General features: G+C 40.2%; 1 pseudogene; it reads left to right on the top strand.

Moving 5' to 3' along the window:
- The window catches only part of LOC116746695, a 147,175-nt pseudogene that overhangs the window by 38,633 nt on the left and 86,529 nt on the right, over positions 1-22,013 (top strand).

The following is a 22,013-nucleotide window of genomic DNA, read 5'->3' as shown; positions in this document are numbered from 1 at the left end:
ATTTGCATGGAATATCTTTTTCCATCCCCTTACTTTCAGTCTGTATGTGTCTCTAGTTCTGAAGTGGGTCTCTTGTAGACAGCATATATAAGGGTCTTGTTTTTGTATCCATTCAGCCAATCTGTGTCTTTTGGTGGGAGCATTTAGTCCATTTACATTTAAGGTAATTATCGATATGTACGTTCCTATTTCCATTTTATATATTGTTTTGGGTTCGCTACTATAGGTCATTTCCTTCTCTTGTGTTTCGTGTCTAGAGAAGTTCCTTTAGCATTTGTTGTAAAGCTGGTTTGGTGGTGCTGAACTCTCTCAGCTTTTGCTTGTCTGTAAAGGTTTTAATTTCTCCATCAAATGTGAATGAGATCCTTGCTGGGTAGAGTAGTCTTGGTTGCAGGCTATTCTCCTTCATCACTTTCAGTATGTCCTGCCACTCCCTTCTGGCTTGTAGGGTTTCTGCTGAGAGATCAGCTGTTAACCTTATGGGGATTCCCTTGTGTGTTATTTGTTGTTTTTCCCTTGCTGCTTTTAATATGCTTTCTTTGTATTTAATTTTTGACAGTTTGATTAATATGTGTCTTGGCGTGTTTCTCCTTGTATTTATCCTGTATGGGACCCTCTGTGCTTCCTGGACTTGATTAACTATTTCCTTTCCCATATTAGGGAAGTTTTCAACTATAATCTCTTCAAATATTTTCTCAGTCCCTTTCTTTCTTTCTTCTTCTTCTGGAACCCCTATAATTCGAATGTTGGTGCGTTTCATGTTGTCCCAGAGGTCTCTGAGACTGTCCTCAGTTCTTTTCATTCTTTTTTCTTTATTCTGCTCTGCAGTAGTTATTTCCACTACTTTATCTTCCAGGTCACTTATCCGTTCTTCTGCCTCAGTTATTCTGCTATTGATCCTATCTAGAGTGATTTTAATTTCATTTATTGCATTGTTCATCGTTGCTTGTTTCATCTTTAGTTCTTGTAGGTCCTTGTTAACTGTTTCTTGCATTTTGTCCATTCTACTTCCAAGATTTCGGATCATCCTTACTATCATTATTCTGAATTCTTTTTCAGGTAGATTGCCTATTTCCTCTTCATTTGTTAGGTCTGGTGGGTTTTTATCTTGCTCCTTCATCTGCTGTGTGTTTTTCTGTCTTCTCATTTTGCTTATCTTACTGTGTTTGGGGTCTCCTTTTTGCAGGCTGCACTTTTGTAGTTCCCGTTGTTTTTGATGTCTGTCTCCAGTGGCTAAGGTTGTTTCAGTGGGTTGTGTAGGCTTCCTGGTGGAGGGGACTAGTGCCTGTGTTGTGCTGGATGAGGCTGGATCTTGTCTCTCTAGTGGGCAGGTTCACGTCTGGTGGTGTGTTTTGGGGTGTCTGTGGCCTTATTATGATTTTAGGCAGCCTCTCTGCTAATGGGTGGGGTTGTGTTCCTGTTTTGCTAGTTGTTTGGCATAGGTTGTCCAGCACTGTGGCTTGCTGGCCGTTGAGTGAAGCTGGGTGCTGGTGTTAAGATGGAGGTCTCTGGGATATTTCCACCGTTTAATATTATGTGGAGCTGGGAGGTCTCTTGTTGACCAGTGTCCTGAAGTTGGCTCTCCTACCTCAGAGGCAGAGCCCTGACTCCTGGCTGGAGCACCAAGAGCCTTTCATCAACACAGCTCAGAATAAAAGGGAGAAAAAGTAGGGAGAATTAGTAGAAGTATGAGTAAAGAAAGAAGGAAAGGAGGAAAGGAAGGAAGGAAGAAAGAAGCAAAGAAGGAAAGAAAGGAGGGAGGGAGGGAGGGAGGAAGGAAGGAAGGAGGGAAAGAAGGAAAAAAAGAAAGAAAGATGATACAGTAAAAATAAAATAAAGTATAATATAGTTATTGAATTAAAAAATATTTAGAAAAAAAAAAAGGGACGGATAGAACCTTAGGACAAATGTTAGAAGCAAAGCTATACAGAGAAAATCTTACACAGAAGCATACACATACACCTTCACAAAAAGAGGTAAAGGGGGAAAAATCATAAATCCTGCTCCCTGAGACCACCTCCTCAATTTGGGGTGATTCGTTGTCTAAAGGAGGGAAGGAAGGAAGGAAAGAAAGAAAGAACGAAGGTAAAGTATAATAAAGTTATTACAATTAAACTTAATTATTAAGAAAAAGAATTTTTAAAAAAAAGTCATGGACGGATAGAGCCCTAGGACAAATGGTGGAAGCAAGAGTATACAGACAGGATCTCACACAGAAGCATACACGTACACATTCACAAAAAGAGGAAAAGGGAAAAAAAATCATAGATCTCGCTCCTAAATTCCACCTCTTCAATTTGGGATCATTCCTTGTCTATTCAGGTATTCCACAGATGCAGGGTATATCAAGTTGATTGTGGAGCTTTAATCCGCTGCTTCTGTGGCTGCTGGGAGAGATTTCCCTTTCTCTTCTTTGTTCTCACAGCTCACAGGAGCTCAGCTTTGGATTTGGCCCTGCCTCTGCGTGTAGGTCCCTGGAGGGCGTCTGTTTTTTCGCTCAGCCAGGACGGGGTTAAAGGAGCCGCTGATTCGGGGCCTCCGGCTCACTCAGGCCGGGGGTTGGGGGATGGGGGTAGGAGGGGCACTACGTGCGGGGCGGGCCTGCGGCTGCAGAGGCAGCGTGACGTTGCGGCAGAGGCCGGCGTGATGTTGCACCAGCCTGAGACCCGCCGTGCGTACTCCCGGGGAAGTTGTCCCTGGATCCCGGGAACCTGGCAGTGGCGGGCTGCATAGGCTCCGCGGAAGAGGGGTGTGGAGAGTGACCTGTGCTCGCACACAGGCCCCTTGGTGGCGGCAGCAGCAGCCTTAGCGTCTCCCGCCCGTCTCTGGGGTCCGCGGTTTTAGCCGCGGCTCGCGCCCGTCTCTGGGGTTTGCGCTTTCAGCCGCGGCTCGCGCCCGTCTCGGGGGCTCGCGCCCTCAGCCGCGGCTCGCGCCCGTCTCTGGGGTTCGCGCTTTTAGCCGCGGCTCGCGCCCGTCTCTGGAGTTCCTTTAAGCAGCGCTCTTAAACCCCTCTCCTCGCGCACCAGGAAACAAAGAGGGAAGAAAAAGTCTCTTGCCTCTTCGGCCGGTGCAGGCTTTTCCCCGAACTCCCTCCCGGCTAGTCGTGGCGCACTAACCCCTTCAGGCTATGTTCAAGCCGCCAACCCCAGTCCTCTCCCTGAGCTCCGTCCAAAACCAAAACCCGAGCCTCAGCTCGCAGCCCGGCCCGCCCCGGCGGGTGAGCAGACAAGCCACTCGGGCTGGTGAGTGCCGGTCAGCACCGATCGTCTGTGCAGGAATCTCCCCGCTTTGCCCTCCGCACCCGTCGCTGTGCACTACTCCGCGGTCCCGAAACTCCCCCCTCTGCCTCCCGCAGTCTCCGCCCGCGGAGGGGCTTCCTAGTGTGTGGAAACTTTTCCTCCTTCACAGCTCCCTCCCACTGGTGCAGGTGCCGTCCTTATTCTTTTGTCTCTGTTTTTTCTTTTGCCCTACCCAGTTACGTGGGGAGTTTCTTGCCTTTTGGGAGGTCTGAGGTCTTCTGCCAGCCTTCAGTAGGAGTTCTGTAGGAGTTGTTCCACGTGTCTATTGTTAGTGTTAATTCCAAGTAGTTTGCATAAGCAATTAAATTTCAAAGAAAGGATACATTTGCAAGGGGCAGCAAAATTAGAGAATGTTTTGTGTAGACAATGGGAAGAAAACTGAAATTTGAAAGCTATAAAGGATTTTCCCTAAGAGAGAAGGTAGGTGAGTTGAGGCAGAGTTAAACAGATGTGTAGGAGCCCAGGGTGATATGTGCAGAGGATACATGGGGCATGGAGGAGATCAGATAAAGTACAGCAGGAAAGTTAATTAGAAGAGAGTTAAGAGAGAAGGATGGGAGTGCATCTTACTTCTTCTCTCACTGCTAGCATATAGCAAAGTCAAGGATAGATCCATTTGGTGAGACTTGAAAGATATCATTTCAGGACCTCCTTCGTTGGGAGAAAGAATCCGAGATTACAAATATAAATTGAGGCACTGCTAAGTAAATAGCAGCAGATCTGTGATCCATTCTATTCCCTTACCAGGGAAGGGGGATGCTTCTAGGAGAGAAAGAAGGTGACTTCATCAGATTTCAGTGTAGACTTCCTAATAACAGATCTCTTAACAAGTGAACCAATGGTGTTTGCTATCAGAAAAGTTACTGTCTTTGGAATATTTTTCCAGAGGATAAACTTAGTTCTCTAGGATTGCTTGTGGAAGTTAAACTTTTATGGGATGGCTCTGGGGAAAATGTCACATTAACTATGTAGCTATCTAAAAATAAAATGGAGATGTTTTAATGACAGGAATGCCTCCTTCTATGTAAGGGGTGTGACTGTACATATCATTCAGAGATTTCACTTATTAATCTAGGCCCAGAACTCATCTAGGGAGCTTCAGTGGAGGCCCTGGATCTTTCCCTGCTTTGCCTAAGCCTCGTGATTACTTGAATTCTTTAAATGACTAGTCATGCTTGATCTAGTCTGATTAGAGAATTGATCTCTGATTTGTGTGAGTCTAATATAACAATATGATTTTTCATGTCATTTCACATTGGTGCATGGAGCAGGGTTGTATTTCAGATCCACAAATCCCAATAGCTAAGACATTTATTATTATTATTATTATTTTGGCTAAAAAATGAGGAGATGGGGAAATATGATGAAGACTTGACATCAAGTTAGTGGCCCATCAGGCTTTGAAATGGTGAAAACCCCATGTGTTATTACTGAAATAAGTCTTATCAGTGGAATTTGTAGAAAAATCCACCTATATATGGGGGAAATGGCTAAATGGATAGACAAAGAGTGGTTGAAAAGGGGGCAGATTAATTAAAAATTCTATTCACTGGTCATTGTTAGCAGCCTTGATAAAAGATAGACTTTTAAAAGAAGAGTAGATGGCAGTGGGAAAAGATAAAATCATTAAGGTCATATTTTTCCAGTCCTGGAAAGCTTCTCATGTCTCTTCAATAACCAGGAGAGGTGTTACTTTCATTAGCGAAGTAACTCAAGTACAATGGTTGGTTACTCAGAAGTTTACATAAGCATCTGGAGACCCAGTCAGGTAACTTTGGAATCCCTAGAGATCCTTTCTGTTCAAGCATTAGGACACTTAAAAGCAATCATCAGAAAAGCCTGGAGAATTATTATTGGCATAATCTCTTAGAAATAGCAATCAGGGAGGTATACAGTTGACACTATATATCGCTGAATGGAAGTGATTATTTGGGTTGATGGCTGATCCCCAAGTTGCTGAGAGCTTTGATGAGCAAAGGCATCTGGATGGTCTGCAACGAACAAGCTGCAGTGGACAAGGGTGAGAGAGAATCTCAGCCTCACTCTTACCTCTTAAAGGGCCATGGAAAATTTCCTCTAACTGTCCTGTCTGAAGAAGTTTACTCCCTCAGCTAAAGGCTAAGCCATAAAGTCCAAAAAAGATGACTGAAAGGCCAAGATCTGCTTGCTTAATCTCTGCCAAGGGGTCTTAGACTGTACGCAGTGATTAGAGCAAGTGGCCTGGTAAGCAAAACCTTCTTAGGAACGTTAGCTATAGGCGTTCAGTGTAAAATTATTCCTGTGGGTGTGGGAGAGTAGGGAGTGTGCTTTGAGTGGCATGGCGATAGAGCTGGGAGGAGGGTTGGAGGTGCTCCTGAGGGAACCAAGGTAGGAGTAGAGTTAGGATTTGGGAAGCGTGACTGGAAAGGATAGGCCCCTCCCTTTTCTCAAGAGTGCATGCTTGGGATGGGTATTATGTGCAAATAGGGCATATTACCGTTTATAAGGAGGATATCTGCTAAATCCACCTTTCATGCGATTTTAATTGGTCGTGATAAATGGGAACCTTTGGAACCAAGCCTCCTCAGTAATAAGCATTAAGCTATAGAGAGTTCCAAGAGGGAAATGAAATTGCTGCTCTCATTAAGAAATGGTTGCTGTCTCTCTCTTTAATAGTTATGTCTGGATAGTACTTATGGAAGACAGTGTTTGGAGGTTAATACTAGACTGTGGAGGGTCAACCAAGGTAGTTTATTTGGTTCCTGCAGCTGTGTTTGACACAATGGATTCCACAAGGAAGTACAGAAGACCAGTGGGGGCTGGTATGGTGTTACCTCCTTGGCTGACACATTCTTTTCAATAGCAGATTTGGAGCCCAGCCAGGTACAGTTTGCAATCTTGTGGAACGGAAATCAGTATGCACTCATTGTTTTGACACAGAGAAATTTGAATTCTCAGGCATATGTCCACAATCTAATGAGGGAGGACCTGGACTTGATAATCAATAGAGCAAGGTAGTATACTGCCTTAATGACACGATTATCACTGAGTCCTCAGAGGAAGAAGCTCTGGAGGACAGAAAGAGACTGGCTGACCTATCCAGCTAAAATTCAAGGCCTGGCTCAGTCTGAAATTCCTGGGAATTATGTGGATTGGAACAATCCAGGTCATTCCCCTGAGAAATACATTCTCAGAGACCCTGCCAAGAGGAACGACACTAGAAGCCATCAGGACTGTTCACATGTTGGAGAAATTACACTCCTCTTCTAGGACCCCTCATGGCCCCTCTTCACAAAGTCACTAGAAAAATTTGAATGTGTAGAGGGCTATGAGCAGAGAAATAATGGTTAAAAGAATTAGAGAAGTTGGTGGTGCAGGCAGCCGCACTTGGTCACCATGAATCATAATTGACTGTACATAGACCAGAGCTTTGGGCAGAAATGAAATAAAGTGAAGACATCTTGGATTTTGGATTTATGAACTCTCTGAAGCAGCTGCTCAATGTAGACCATTGGAAAGCAGCTGTCAGTTACGAGGCAGTGGTGAAAACAACCCACAGCAGAGACATCGCAGGTGGGAAAAGCCAATCATCGTCTTGGGTGATATCAAAGCAATTTGAATGGGGAGGGAGAAACCAGCAAAATTCAGTCATAAAGTGGCAGTGCCGTATTCAAAAGCATGCCAAGGGTGAGATTCAGGAGGGGTTCACCACATACACAAGGAGGTTGACTTTATAGAGCTTTTATAAATAAACCTGGAATCTACTAATGTATTGGAAAACATCACGTGAACTGTGTATCTATGTATAAAATGGAGATGTGTCAGGATCCGCATGGCTCCCACTGTGAGGCGACTGTACACTTTGCATAGAGATGTCTTGTGTTAACTTGGGCTCAGGTATGAGAAGAAAGTCCCAGGGGGAGCTGCATTTGAGGCCCTGGCTCTTTCCCACTTTGTCTCTGCCTCATAACTGCTTTATATCTATGAAATTATTATTATTATTATTTTTGCGGTACACGGGCCTCTCACTGTTGTGGCCTCTCCCATTGTGGAGCACGGGCTCCGGACGCGCAGGCTCAGCAGCCACGGTTCATGGGCCCAGCCGCTCCGCGGCATGTGGGATCTTCCCGGACCGGGGCACGACCCCATGTCCCCTGCATTGGCAGGTGGACTCTCAACCACTGTGCCCCCAGGGAAGCCCCTCTATGAAATTATTGATGATGAAAGATGTCTAATTGTAGGAGTCTGATTTGACAATAGGATTGGACGTTATCTCAGTTATGGAAGGAAATATTTACTTGGAAGAATAAAAGTAATCACAACAAATCACAAATCTGAAAAATGAATGAATATCCAGAAAAATGATATTTTTATTACTTAGCACCAGACTCCTCTAGGACACTCTTCTTTTCTACACAATTTGGCTGCATCCTTTATAATCACCTCTTCCTATGATAATCATCTTGAAGTATCATTTTGTGTAGGAAGAGTAGAAAGATAGTTCTGTCTTTCCTCTAGCATGAATACTTTATTTTTCATTATTGATGAGTCAGGCTAGGGGTCTAGGAGAAATAAATCCTCTGCTTAGAGTTTTACATGACTGAGGATGGAAAATCCTTCATAAAGTGTTCTTTGGTACATTTCAGACCTTGTTTCTCCTCCACTACACTCATATTTTAGAACATCTACATGTCACCTGGCCCTGCAATTCTTGTCAGGACACTGGGTGAGTTGGTCAGTGGGTGGCAGAAGTATTCCTGAAAGCCATTTCTGTTAGGGTGGCTGGAAGTAGTAAGTATGCATGATAGTGACTGTGAACAGCCCAAATAATCCCCAGGCACAAACTAAATGTTCTGTCTGCTCCTTCAACTGGATCCTTCAAATCTCTACAGTCATTTCAATATCACTTGACATGAGGGCAAGTCTGACAAATGGGAGGCATGAGTGGAAAGGGCAGTGATCCTAAGTAATTAAAAAAAAAGTTTTGATTTTGTCAGTTTCACATATGATGCTGTGAACACAGTGCTGGGGGCCCTTCCCAGGGCCTTGGAAGAGACCTGTGCCAGTGAGGAGCCCTGAATATTAAACTTCATTACCTTCCTACTAAATCTACCTCTGAGTGGGACCAGATCGTGAAAGGATTTGAAAATGGCATAGGAAGCTGGGTCTGATGTAGTTTGCATCTCATATACGCAGAGAACATTATTATGACCAGATAGCTTAGAAATTCAGAGTGAGTTAAAGATATGTGAGATGGGTAAGTGGTCTTCATATGCTAAAAGTATCGAGTCAGTACTCATCAAATTATCTTGTTATAATATCAAAGCTCTTCAGAGAAAAGTGTTTCATCTTTGCTGAAGTTTTTCTAATAATGGGATACTGGGGGATGGAAGAATTGTATTAAAGAAGTAGGATTGGTTTCGCCAGAGTTAATGCATTAGCAGTGCATTAAATCATCCTCTGGCTATATCAGTTGGCTATCAGTTTCCTAAAGCACCACCAAAAACATTCTAGCTGAATCTTTTATCAAGGCCATCACACATTTCAGACTTTGAAAATCCAGTGCCCTCATTCTGATTTATTTTTTATCCTGCCTAAACAAATCTTCAACCGTGAACATGCTTCTTCATTTGAAAAACAGGGAGTGTTCACATTATTAAAATACTTGCCCTTTAGTTGGCATTATCAGAAAAAGAAAGCTCTAGTGGTTGCCAAAACTGAAAGAATAATGCTGCAGTGGAGGAAGCAGATTTAGAGATTGATCTGTCTGATGATTTAAGACAGAGAAATTTTGCACTGCTGAAGAAGTGGAAACAGATATCTGAGACTCAGTCAGTGGAATGCTGACCTCTCTAGTGGCAGCAGTAATCTTCCCCCCCGCCCCTTGAAATGGAGACGTGGCCAGAAATAGCATCCTTATTACAACTGTTCCTGCACCCAGCCTAGTGACATTATGTTAAACATGGGCCAGTGCACAGTTGGGTTGAGTTGGTGAATATTCCCTGTTCTGATTATAGACCTGCATATTCAATTGTGTACCATGCATTTTCTTTTAGGTTAGCATTGGCACTTTAACATGTCTACCACAAAACCCCATGTTTTGTTTACTGATCTGATGCTCTAAAATCTGCTTCCCAGTATATTTCCTACATTAGTAATTGCTCCTCTCTCAAGTTGAGTACCCAGTTTTGTGAACACTATCCTCTCTGCCTCTGTCTTAATGTAATTCTTTATTCGTGTTCATGTGTTTACCATGGTAGCTTCCTTACAGCCTTCTCTGCCTTCAATTTTTCTTTCTCAAATCCACATTTCCAAATAAAATACAACTGTTGTATTCTTAAAAAGCAAATCAAAATAAATCCTACCATGCCAGTCATTAACTTAAAACTATTCAGTGGTTCTGTCTTGCCATCAGTGTAACATCCATTTTCCACCATGACATACAGGAGTTTCTGTGTCTGGTCTTTGCCAATTTTTCCAGTTTTACTGACTGCCCTAGTAAAGCTCTTCCAGGCCCATTCCAGCTATACCAAAGTCCTTCTAATTTGTTCTTTAGTCTCTTTGCCTTTGCATAAGCTATTTTCCTCTACCTGGAATGTTTTTCCCCCACTTCTCTGCTACAAGGCTAAGATTTCCTCATCCTATATAACCTGTCTCTTCTCTATGCTTTAAGTACCCTATTTTCTAAGTATTTTTAATATTTTTCCATATGTAAGTTATGACTCTATATTAAAACTATGTGTTTCATTGTCTATGAGGACAGGAACTATCTTAATCATTTTGTTTTCCTAGTACTCAGATCACTCTTGAAGTATGTTAACTACTCAAGAAACAGATGTGTATTTGATGAATGAATAAATGTAGGCTGTAACCAACAACAGACCACTCATTCACCCACCAAGAAACATGCTATTTTTGAGAAGTCCATTAGATATTTGTAAAGCAGGTAAAGCTTGCTGAAAAACATCCTGTATACCCAGAGTAAAATATGATTGGTCCTAATCATTGAGACGGAAGATAATCGTACGAAATATTAAATACCCTGTGTTTGATGTTTTACTGACTATAGAGGAACACTATGTTAGATTCATCTAGGAATATTTGAGACTGTCGGGTCGAATTGATGGTATGAGTGTGTTATATGAGACAAGTACCGTTCATACGTGAAATATATAGAAGGTCTGTGTTAGGGGAGAGCCAGTAGAAATGGAACATGAGACATGGACTTGAGAGACATTTGGGACTAGTGCCAAACAATCATGGAAGAGTAAATAAGTTTATTAACATGGTCATGCACCTGTGGAAGATGATACTACAACCCAGTCTTACTATGATGCACCCTTATTTGAGATTATGTGATTTAGAATGGTTGACTTAGAGTGGATGCAGCTCCCTTTATAAAACTTTAAAAAAATTTAACCCTCTGTTGATGGTAATTGCACTTTAAGACTGAAAAGAAATTCTGAAAATTCATAGTACAGTAGAGAAGTAGTAGTGACACAGACGTATAGCAAAAGTGGAAAGGATAGGAAGGAATGAAAACTAGCCTTTACTGGGAGATAAGTTACATAACATACAAAGGACAGGCGATGCATATGAAGCAGAGGCCAATAGTGATCAAGAGCATTGGCTTATAACCCTTGTGCTACAGTCTCCTCACTGTGTGACCTTGGGCACATCACTTAACTTCTCTGTTCCTTGTATCATATTCAACAATAGAGTTATTCTGAATCTTAAGTATGTGCAAAGTGCATGGCACAGAGCATGGCATGTTTTATGTGCTGAATAAATATATGCCACTTTTTGTCAAGCCCCGTTGCAGGTATTTTGCATTTATAATCTCATTAAGTCTTCAAAACTTTTTTTTTAAAACTGTTTTTTTCAGACAATCAATTTATTAAAACTACTCAGTATTTAAAATGTTTAAAATATTTTATTAATTTTGTATTACCATAGGTAAATTTAAAAAATTGTGTAAGATACGATGGATCAGATCGAGGACAATGTTTGGTACTCACATGGATTCATAGTTCCCTTGCAAGGTGCAAAGGGTCCTTGTATTAGAGATTGGAAAGCTATTTCCTTCTCACAAATAATTACTTTGGAAACCCTTGAGATAAGCAATATTAGTCCAATTCTGTAGCATATAATGGTTTCTTCAGCAACATTATAATTTGCCATGTAAATATATATTTTGATATGTTTTGAAACAAATTATAAAATAGGTCATATATTTAGCTATTAATCTGCCTCCTCCAAACCTTAGAGATTTATTATGTAAAGCATTCTATAAACAGACTTTAAAGGAAGAATGTAAAATAGGCTTTATTTTATGTAAAGGAAACACTAATATGTGTGGATCATTGACCTGTTAAATGTCTAAAATAACTTTTATTTTATCATCTTTGGTTAAGTACATCTGTAGTTCTTATGTATGTGCCCAGGTTTCTTTTTACAAGCTACTGACTAACATGGGACCAGAAATATAAGTGGATTTTACTGGTCAGTTAAGCAGTGTTTCTGCCTCTGCATCAAGTTGCATCCAAGAGCTAATTGAGGGTGAAACTTCCTTAGTTAATCACATATTGGTAGGTTGAGAATCTCAATGTACTAGTAGACTGATTATCCTAATTTAACCAAACATATTCCATAAAGCCAAAACTATTAGCTAGTAATCTTGATTTTTCTGTATTTTAAATCATACAAGTTTAGACCAGTGCAAGAAGGAAGCAGCACCTAGTCTTAAATTGATTGTGTTTGCAAAAGCTTTGCCTCAGGTGTTTTCATAAACCTGAGTCTGCAAAATTTTTAATTGGAAGAATATAACCTAGGAGAATACTTAAGAGCAGTGCTCTTAGAGTGACAATAATCTACAGTGTCTCCTTATTACTGATCTTGTGAAATCCAAATACCCATGTCGAGTAATAATTTTCTTCCATAAACCATCCCATATTTTTAGTATCATCTCTCTTTATTTTCAGTAAATCTTTCTATTGAACCAGAACAATAAGTTTGCTAACTTGAACATTAATTTTTACATTTTTCAGTTTAAATTTCTGTTCTAATTTAAAGGTTTTATATACAAGAAGTAAAAAAAAAAAAATCATTAAAGTTTGTGAAAGTCTCCCTCTTTCTGCACATTGGATCCATACTTAAGAACTTGGCTCCTGAAATTGCTCCTCCTTTCACTTTCATTTCTGCATCATTAACTTTTCCCTTATTTTTTTTTTTTTTTGGATCTAAACAGCAAATCCCAAATTTTCAAAAAATTTCCAAGTAACTTAATTGCAACGCAGAACAAAATTCAATAATATTTATAAAAATACAGAAATATCTACCATCCCACAAGTTAAAGTTCAAAATATTTTTGACATCAAATAAAAAATGACCGTACATACACATAAGCAGGAAAATATAAACCATAAAGAGGAGAAAAAAATCAATTAAAAGTGACTCAGTGATAAAAAGTGAGACAAAAATTCAACTGGATGAAGACATAGCAATGGAAACTATCCCAAGTGAAATAATTAGATAAATGATCAGAGCAACATAATATACGTGTAATTTGAGTACACAAGAGAAGTGGGGAGGTGTACAGAAAATGCATTTGAAGAAGTAATGACTGAAATGTTTCTGAATTTGTTGGAAAGTATACACCCACAAATTCAGGAGGCTCCATGAAGTCCAAGCACAAGAACCATGAGGAAGATGGCACCAGTCCATATAATAATCACAGTGCTCAAAACCTGTGATAAAGAGAAATCTTAAAAGCAAACAGAGGAAAACGACACTATGTACAGATGGAAAGAGCTGAGAATGTGGCAGGATTTTCATCAGAAACAATGCAAGTGAGAAGAAAGTTGAGTAATATCGTAGAATACTGAAACTAAAAACACAAAAAACCCCTGTCATCACAGAATTCTATCTTTAGCGAAATACCTTACAAAAGGAAAGCAAAATAGAGATGATTTTCAGAAATTCAAAAGCTGAATTTCATCATCAGCAGACCCACACTGTGATAAATGTTAAAGGAAATTATTCCAGCAGAAGGAAAATAATATCCAATTTCACGTTTGAAATTTGCATCTATACAAAAGAAGGATGGTCACTGGAAAATGGCAATTAAATGAGTGAGCACGTGTGTTAGTTTGCTAGGGCTGCCATAGTCAAGTACCACAACCTGAGTGGCTTAAAATAGCACAGATTTATTATCTCACAGCTCTGGAAGCTAGATGTCCCAAACTGAGTTGTATCAGTGTTGTGCTCTCTTTGAAACTGGTAGAGAAGAGTACTTCCCTTGCCTCTCCCTACCTTCTGGTGGTTTGCTGGCAGTCCATGGTGTTTCTTGGTTTATAGATGGATCACTCCAGTGTCTGCTGTTGTCTTCGTTATGGTCTTTTCCCCTGGGTATCTGTGTCCCTGCATCTCTGCATCTGCCTCTCGTCCCTCTCTAATAAACACATTAGTCGTACTGGATTAAGGGCTCACTCTACTCAAGTATGACCTCATCTTAGCAAATTACATCTTCAGTGACCGTGTTTCCAAATAAGGTCACATTCTAAGCTTTAGGGATTCAGTGTATCATTTTGGGGACACAATTCAACCCATGATAATGTGTATTTTTTTCTTATTATTTAAATTTCTTTAAAAAATAACTGTTAAAGAATAAAAAATGCGGGGTGAGTTTAGTCTGCTTAAAAACTCCAGGCATCCTATTAAATGAAAATAATTGTTTCCAGGCTTAACTTATTTCAGTAGAAAAAGTATGTATTTACGGATGCTATTTTTTTTGTGTAAGTTAGTTTGATTTGCAATATGGAGAAAATCTCCTAACAAGTACATACGTCCTCTGTGTGGATCCCTGCTTATTTAATATGAATACATTATGGTCACTGTATTTTTAAATTCCTTGAAAAAGAAGTTGATAACTCAAAGATACGTGGCTAAACAGTAGGTAATATTAGATAAAATTGAGAATCTCAGAAGCATAATAGATTCCATTGACAATAAAGTGTTTCTGGCTCAATGATTTGCTTCAGTTTTCAGGGGAGAAGCTCTGTAATATATACACAAATAGTGAATGAGACATCTCAAAGACTCCCAGGAAAAAAAATGATAAAGTCAGAATCCTTAAATAAAAATATCAAGACAGAACTTTTTTTTTCTTCCAACAGTTCCTACCCCAAACTGATTTATATCTCAGAGTGACTACGTTTCATTAATCAGAACAGGAGACAGAAGGGTGAAGTGGCTGTTTTTCAGTTTTATCATTTCAAAATCATCTGCCTTGCAGTGATGCGCCTGCGTGCTCTGTTGCTTTGCTTTACTGCCTTCTGGTCTAGGCATTACCACTCTTGAGTTGGCTCTCAAATCCTTAGATGGAGAACTGTGTCACTCCACTTTTTTAGTTTAACCATCCAGCCTAGGTAGTTGTGATTTCAAGGGTCAAATACAGTTTAAATCAAAAGCAATCAGCAGCACCATAGACGTGGCCTGTGTGCTGGCCCTTGTAAGAGGTCTCCCTGGTCTAGGTCAGAATGTACATCTTTCATGCTCCATGGTCATTTGGAAACCTATTTCCCAACACCTTGAAATGCCATAAGACAGTCTATGAAGAACTAGAGACCATTTTAGCTTGTTATAATCTCACAAAGGAGATCTCACATCTGGAAAGAGAGAGGTCTACTCTCCACTGACCTGATCTCAGAACCAGTTAGGTCAAAGCTGCTTAGACAGTTTACCACAAGGCAAAAATAAAGCAAGTTTATGATTAAAATAATTTGGTTTTGATAATGCTTCGGAAAGTATTTTTGAAGCAGCAGTGCTGTTTGGATTACTGTTCACGGCTTAAGGTTCAAGAATAATTATGATCCATTTACATAATTTGGCGGAAAAACCCCATTAACTGAAGTTAATACTGTAACTGATCCTAAATTGCATGGATTGCCATGATAAGAAAAAGAAAGTAACAGCACTAAATTCATATCTTTATTAGCCAAATACTTGAGAGCACAGAAAGTTTATGAGGATAAACACAGGAGTAGGGAAGGAGGCCAGGGTCCAATAAGACTGGATGAGAATTTCACTAAAGGCTTAATGCTGAGACCCTTACACTGAGGAAAGTCATTGGAAAAAACTCTTATATTGAACTCGTATTCAGAATTACCTACTAGCCCAAATTCTGACAGACTGAATGCCCGTTTGGACTCCTGCTTTCTATTCTTTTTTTTTTTTGCGGTATGCGGGCCTCTTACTGTTGTGGCCTCTCCCATTGCAGAGCACAGGCTCCGGACGCGCAGGCTCAGCGGCCATGGCTCACGGGCCCAGCCGCTCCGCGGCATGTGGGATCTTCCCAGACCGGGGCACGACCCCGTGTCCCCTGCATCGGCAGGCGGACTCTCAACCACTGCGCCACCAGGGAAGCCCCCCGCTTTCTATTCTTGATTAGAACATTCTGGAGAATTGCAGTTTCATCCGCTCTATCAGTGTTGTTAGAATAATCTAGTTTGCACTCTTAGAAATCAAGATCCTCTAGCCTTTCCTTGTTTCCTAGGGTGTTTTTTTTAATCTCAGACTTGTTTTTCATTGAGGTAACACCAGTTTATAACATTATATAAGTTTTCTGTGTACAACCTTGTATTTCTACTTCTGATACCCTACAGCATGCTCACCACTGAAAATTTAGTTTCCATCTGTCACCATACAGTTGGCAGAAGTGGAAATTTAAGAAATAGAAACATAATGTTGTATACATGAAACTTACATAATGTTATAAACTAATGTAATGCCACATACATTTCGTTCTTCACTCTGTAAGTGTTTCTTTCGGTCTTATCCTGATCAATGTGCATTTTACTAAATACTTCCTCCCTGCTGTTACTCCCTATCCATTACAAGAGTGGTAAAGCCATTTTTAAAAGTTTGAGCACCATTTAGTAGTTGTGAGAAGGAATATATTAAAAGAGAATTATTGAACAAAAATTCTCGGTGCTTGCTGCCTTAACTGAGTCCCTACCCACAGTTTATTGCCCCAGTGACAACTTATAAGAGACTCTTATTTTTCTGTCTCCTGTTAGTTTGTTTCATTGTGCTTATATAGTTGGGTTATGAGGCTGATCATTCAGTGACCATCACACTCAACGTGATGACAGGCTCGTTTCAAAAGTTACCTCAATATGCTTTGTGGTGAGAGGAACAAGGAAACATTCAACTAGTAAATCCAGTTTCTCTTGCAAAAAAAGACAGTTCTGGTAAAGAGCCATTGCGATACTCCTATCACCAATTAGAAAACATGTTTCTATTTGTACAGCACCTTTGGGCCCCAAATGCAGTAACATTGTCTTCTTTTCCATTTGTCCCTGATCTGGCTGTTATATTTTTTATATATTCCACATGCTGCTATGTCACAGCTGTAGGTTTATGCTCTGTCTTTTATTCTGTCTCATCTCATCCTGCTGGCAAATTTTTGTTTTATTTTATTTTTTCATATCAAAAGCTTCCAAGATATTTGCATTACAAGGCCAGATGGAAGGTCCTTTATTCTCTTAAATTCTCAAAGAGATGTGGGTGATGCTGTGTTTTCCAGCTATTCAGTCCTTATATATTAATTATTCTTCCATTAGCCTTCTTTCAAAAGAGGCTTATAAACAAGATGCCTTTATTTCACTTTTTTTCTCTATCCCAAAATGATCATAAAGATTCTAAAGTAAATGCTATACTTTTAAAAAATCCCGAGTTTGCTTCTTATGGCACAAAATTACTTTTGTCTTCCAAAGTAATGTCACAAGCCAACTGCAAGTTCAAAAATGCACCCCGTTCTGGGCATGGATAGCTATCGTCATTGGCAGATCTTGAGACATGCATCATTCGTTAAGCCTCTTTTACTTGAATTGAGACTGTCTCTCCAGAGCAAATATTTTGTTCCTAAGAAAATGAAGAAATTATCTTTTTTTTTTCCTGAAAGCTCAGGCCCCATGCTTAGAGAGTTTCTCAGAGACCGAAAGAACCCTTTTGTACCAAGTCACTTTTATGATCCCCTAAAAGACTGTGTGAAGTCACCTAAGGATACTCCTTCTCCTTAGTCCTAGAAGCCATTGGATGGCATACAAGAGCAAAGGAGAGATGATGGAAATAGTGAAATGTAATTAGGATGCTTCCAGTTTTCCAACCTGGCTCAACAGAATTTGATTCAGCCCAATTTGCCAAGCCCATGCTGTAGGTTATTTTGTAAAGAAAAGCAGATCGACTTCTACTGTAATTGCATATTGTAAGTATACAACTTGATTTCATACAGAGGAGGAAGGGTTGTTCATATGAATCTGTTTTCATAACTATGTGAAAGTTGTCAAAAGGAACAGTGTTTAGTTTATCCAGGAGCAGAAACTAACATGGTCACTGTCAAAAAAATGTTTAGATCCCCATGTGTGCTCAGTTTAAAGGTCGATTTCCAAAAGAAACGTGTCACTCCTTAGAGAGCCCACCACACATTCCCTACACACATCAGTCAGAATCAGCTGGGACAGTGGGATGACAAGTTACGATTTTGAAAAATGAACTTTTGTGACTTCCACTTTCAAGAATGGCCATATAGGTTATTCGGACCCAGTGTCCTGCTGAAAATAACTAAAATCTTTGGTTAAAATACATATTAAATGCCTCTTTGGAAGAAACAAGACCTGACAAGACTGAATGGAATTATCAGATGAAATTGAAGGGAAAATCAGAACTCCGAGAAATAAGTAAACAAAGAAGCTGCTTTTCCCAGAGTGTGTGCTGATTCAGGCAAATCTGAACTTTTGTTTTCATTATTCACAGACCTCCATTACTTCTGACCTCACTTCTCACCACTTTCCCCTTGTTTTTCCTCTGTTCTAAATACACTGGTCTTCTTGAATATCTTGTGATTATACTGGTAATCACTAAGCCAGAAAAGGATTTATTGACCATTTCCCATCATATTAATAACCTTCCAGCATAAAGATGGGATAATCATGTTAGGAATCAGCTCTGTCCAAAAAAAAAAAAATCTACCACATAATAAAACTGAGGTCATGTCATGAGACATTCACTGCCCTAGTGGATGCTAACAGCTGGCAGAATACCTTATGCCATCATGAGTTGCCCTCAGCCAAAGAAAGCTTCATCCAAGTTCATGCCCTTTTCCCCAGGACAGTTCATATCCAATGACTGGTTGATGCAGTGGGTACAAAAACTTGCTGAAATCTGAAGGGCCACACCAGATCCAAATTCCCCCATGAAATCTTCTCAGGCCTCTGTTGTAACTATAGCATAGTTCAGATTCTCCCATTGCTCCAGCCCTGCTATCGTTGCTTTCTTATGTATGCTGTTCCGTAATGCACTTCCCAGTTAACTTCTTGCAGACAAATATCATAATAGAATCTCTTTCCAGAAAAACTTTTCTAAGAGAGCTGGTATTAGAAGTTGTCCTAAGAAGTGGGTATAAAGTGAGGTGTGGTGAAATGGATCACCCACTGGTTAGATGGCAATAAAGGTCTGAACTCTGGTCTTCCCCTGGCTTGCTTTAGTGTACAGTTGTTAAAATGTTCATTAGCTGTTAACTGAATGGAATGCACTTGCTCTCATTTGTTTGAGAAGTATGGGGGAAGAAACAGTTCTGAGGACTAAGGAGCCAGATGGCTGCTGCTGGGTAAGGTCAAAGCATTGGGCAAAGACACGGAAAAATATGGGTAATCGTCAATTTAAGGCAGAGTGTATGACAGTCAAAGGGCCTTTTGGCAGTATATAAAGAAGATCTGATCTTCAATCAGAGGACAGAAAACAACTCGGGATAAGGCTCAGGGCTTGATTTGAAAGCTAGATGATCTCTAGAAAAGAATTAATTTTCAACCCCATGAAGTCTGTTATACCAAGGTCATGGCCTTAATTTGGATTCAGTGGGAAACTGAAATATGGGATTGGGATATCTAGGTCAGTGCACCTGAGACAGACCGTTGGGCCTGCAGAAGTAGCACCTTTTTCATATGAAAGGTTCACACACGTATTGCTTGAAAACAACGTGGAAGCCTCTGCATTATAAACCGTTGTGCCTTCATACCCGGATCCCACCCCTAGCTTTCCTCCTGGTAACTAGAATGGTAATTAGGGTCAAGTCACAGCTTAACCTGGATAAGGAAATACTATTGGCAAAGAAAAGAAAGGAGCTGTAGGACCTAGCCAACGTGTATGAGCAGGAATTGGGAGACTGTGTAAGACATTGGAATGGGAGGATGCTAGTCAAGGGGGATTCATTATATAGTCGGATAAGAAAGAGTTTATTGATATGAAAACACTCAACTAGAACATAACATTTAATACCTTGGGAAGGACCTTTAGACAGAAGTGATAACGTTGTTAGGAGGCTCTTAGAAGCTTGGAGAAAACAATGGCACTTAATGAAGTAGAAATGTGAGGATGACCATGGTAGATGGTAGAATAAGACATTGAAATCTCAGAGAAATAGACAGACTAGAAAATCACCCGTCAACTAAGTTCCATATGAAGGAAGGTCTAGAAAAGCCCACAATTACCAGAGTTTTAAATTATATGCTGGTGAGAGCTGTACCAGGATCGTTAAGCAGTTCAGTGGTGACTGTCATTTTTAGACTGGAACTGGTGGTAGGAGATGTTATTACAGAACTGTGGATGATATAATCTCAAAATAATAAAGTCTAGACAGTGATACTTCACCATAAATAATGAGGCAGACAAAATTTGAATGACAAAGCCATAGTCCAGGAGACTTGACCTGCAGGAAGCTCTGGAGATACGTTTCAGATCATGGTGTGTCTGGGAGGAAGAGAGCTGGGAAAAAAATGTGAGAGTTGCTGAAACTGCATAGTTAAAAAAAAAATCTAGGATGCAGAGTAAATCAAGGTCAGGAATCTTGAGGCCACTGCTCCACTAGGAGGTCAGAAGCCATTGTTTAATTTCTGGACCTGAACCAGTTCTCAGACCCAGAACTATTGCCCTGAGGAGAGACCCAATAATACCACAGCAAATGCATCCCCAAATGACTCTCCCAATACATCCTCAAAAGAAATACATCATCAACTTGGGTACCTTTATGCTGGGGAAGGGGAATTCCCAAACATTTTAAAGACTTTTGGATACAGGGTATGAGGTATAATCTGGGGGAATCAAAGCATTAACATAGCCTCCTTGTTAGAGGGAAATTATGGGGACCAGACAGCAAATGGAAACCTGACAAAGTCTGTTTCACAGGGGCTCTGTTGGGTCCATATACCCATGAATTGGACATTTCTTTGGTCCAAACGCATAATTAGAACAGATATATTTTATACTTGTTGGAGCATCACAACTGTTTTTTTGGCCTGTGGAATGAGAGCTGTTACAGTGGTATAGTAAGTCTGACCAAACTAGTAAATCAGAGACAGTATTGCATCCCAGGCAGAATGGCAGTGTCTCTTTTTAATGACCTAAATGATGTAGGGATGATGGTCCTCATTATATGCTCACTTAATTCACCAGTCTGACTCCTGGGTTCTGGGTGATGACAGTGGACTGATGCAGACTTAACCAAGTAGTAGCCCCATTTGAGGCTGTGGTGACAGACGTGGTATCTTTGCTTGATTGGTTAACAAGGCCTTGAGTGTATGGTATGCGACCAAGACTCTGACAGAGTTTATTCCATTCCCATCAGGAGGGGGGATTTAAAGAGTTTCTATACTATGACAACATTAAGCATTTATGGCCTTGCTCAGGACAATGTTGATTTTCCTGCTCTCTTTTATAAGTCTGGAAGGATCTGGCTCAATGAGATATTCTGTACAGCCGTGCATTAGTTCAGTTTATCAGTGACATGCTGTTAGTCCTGGGTCAGTGAGAAGCTGGAAAGTGTGTTGGAGGCTTTGTGAAGATACACACATTCCAGAGGTTGTCAAATAAGCCCTGTGAAAATTTGGGTGCCTGCCATGTCAGTGTATCCCTTGGTGGGTCACACAGAACTTGACTTCTTCCTCTAGCCAAGCTGTTTTCCTTACTGCCTTATAGTAACTCCCCAGTGAAGTTCCTGCAGGAAATCTCTGTTTCCTTAAGAGAGAATCCAGACTCTTAAATGTTTGTAAATGATGCTTGCTCTCATATACATCAAAGCTCTAAATTTGAAATTTCCGGGATTCAGAATTTTCCCATAGTTGTTTATAACAAAATGGAGCAAAACCAATATGGCATCACTGTGTTTGGTCAGTTTGTGTCTATAACTCTCCCAACATATAAAGCGACCCCATTAGTAATTTCAGAAATTAGACATTTGGCTAACATTTTGGAGCCAGTTAAGATTAGCAGAATCAATACTCTGTTATAGATTACAAGGTAGATTTGACCAACAGAAAAGTAGTTTTACAGAACTAATGAATTCTTGATTTTATTCTGATCAGAAAAAATGGATGTGGAGTCACGTTGGAAATAAATGCTACACATGCATTGGAAAAAAATGCTACAATATATTCCAGATAATTTAAAAATCTAACTATGATGTGATTAGTCATTAGAAATAAAAATCCTGTAATGCATATGATCATGATGGACCTATAATCATGGAGCAGTAGCACACTGGCATCTAAGTGGCTGTGAAGCTGGTAAGATGCTGCTTAAGCTACATTGTTAATAATATGCAAAGAGGCTTATCTCCCTAAGAGTCTGGACAAGTATCACATAACATGTACTTGGAAAGAACTGAAAAGAGGGTCAAAGTAG

The sequence above is a fragment of the Phocoena sinus genome, chromosome 21 (assembly GCF_008692025.1).
Source record: "Phocoena sinus isolate mPhoSin1 chromosome 21, mPhoSin1.pri, whole genome shotgun sequence".
Taxonomy (NCBI): Eukaryota; Metazoa; Chordata; class Mammalia; order Artiodactyla; family Phocoenidae; genus Phocoena; species Phocoena sinus.
This window is presented reverse-complemented; position numbering and strand designations above follow the sequence as displayed.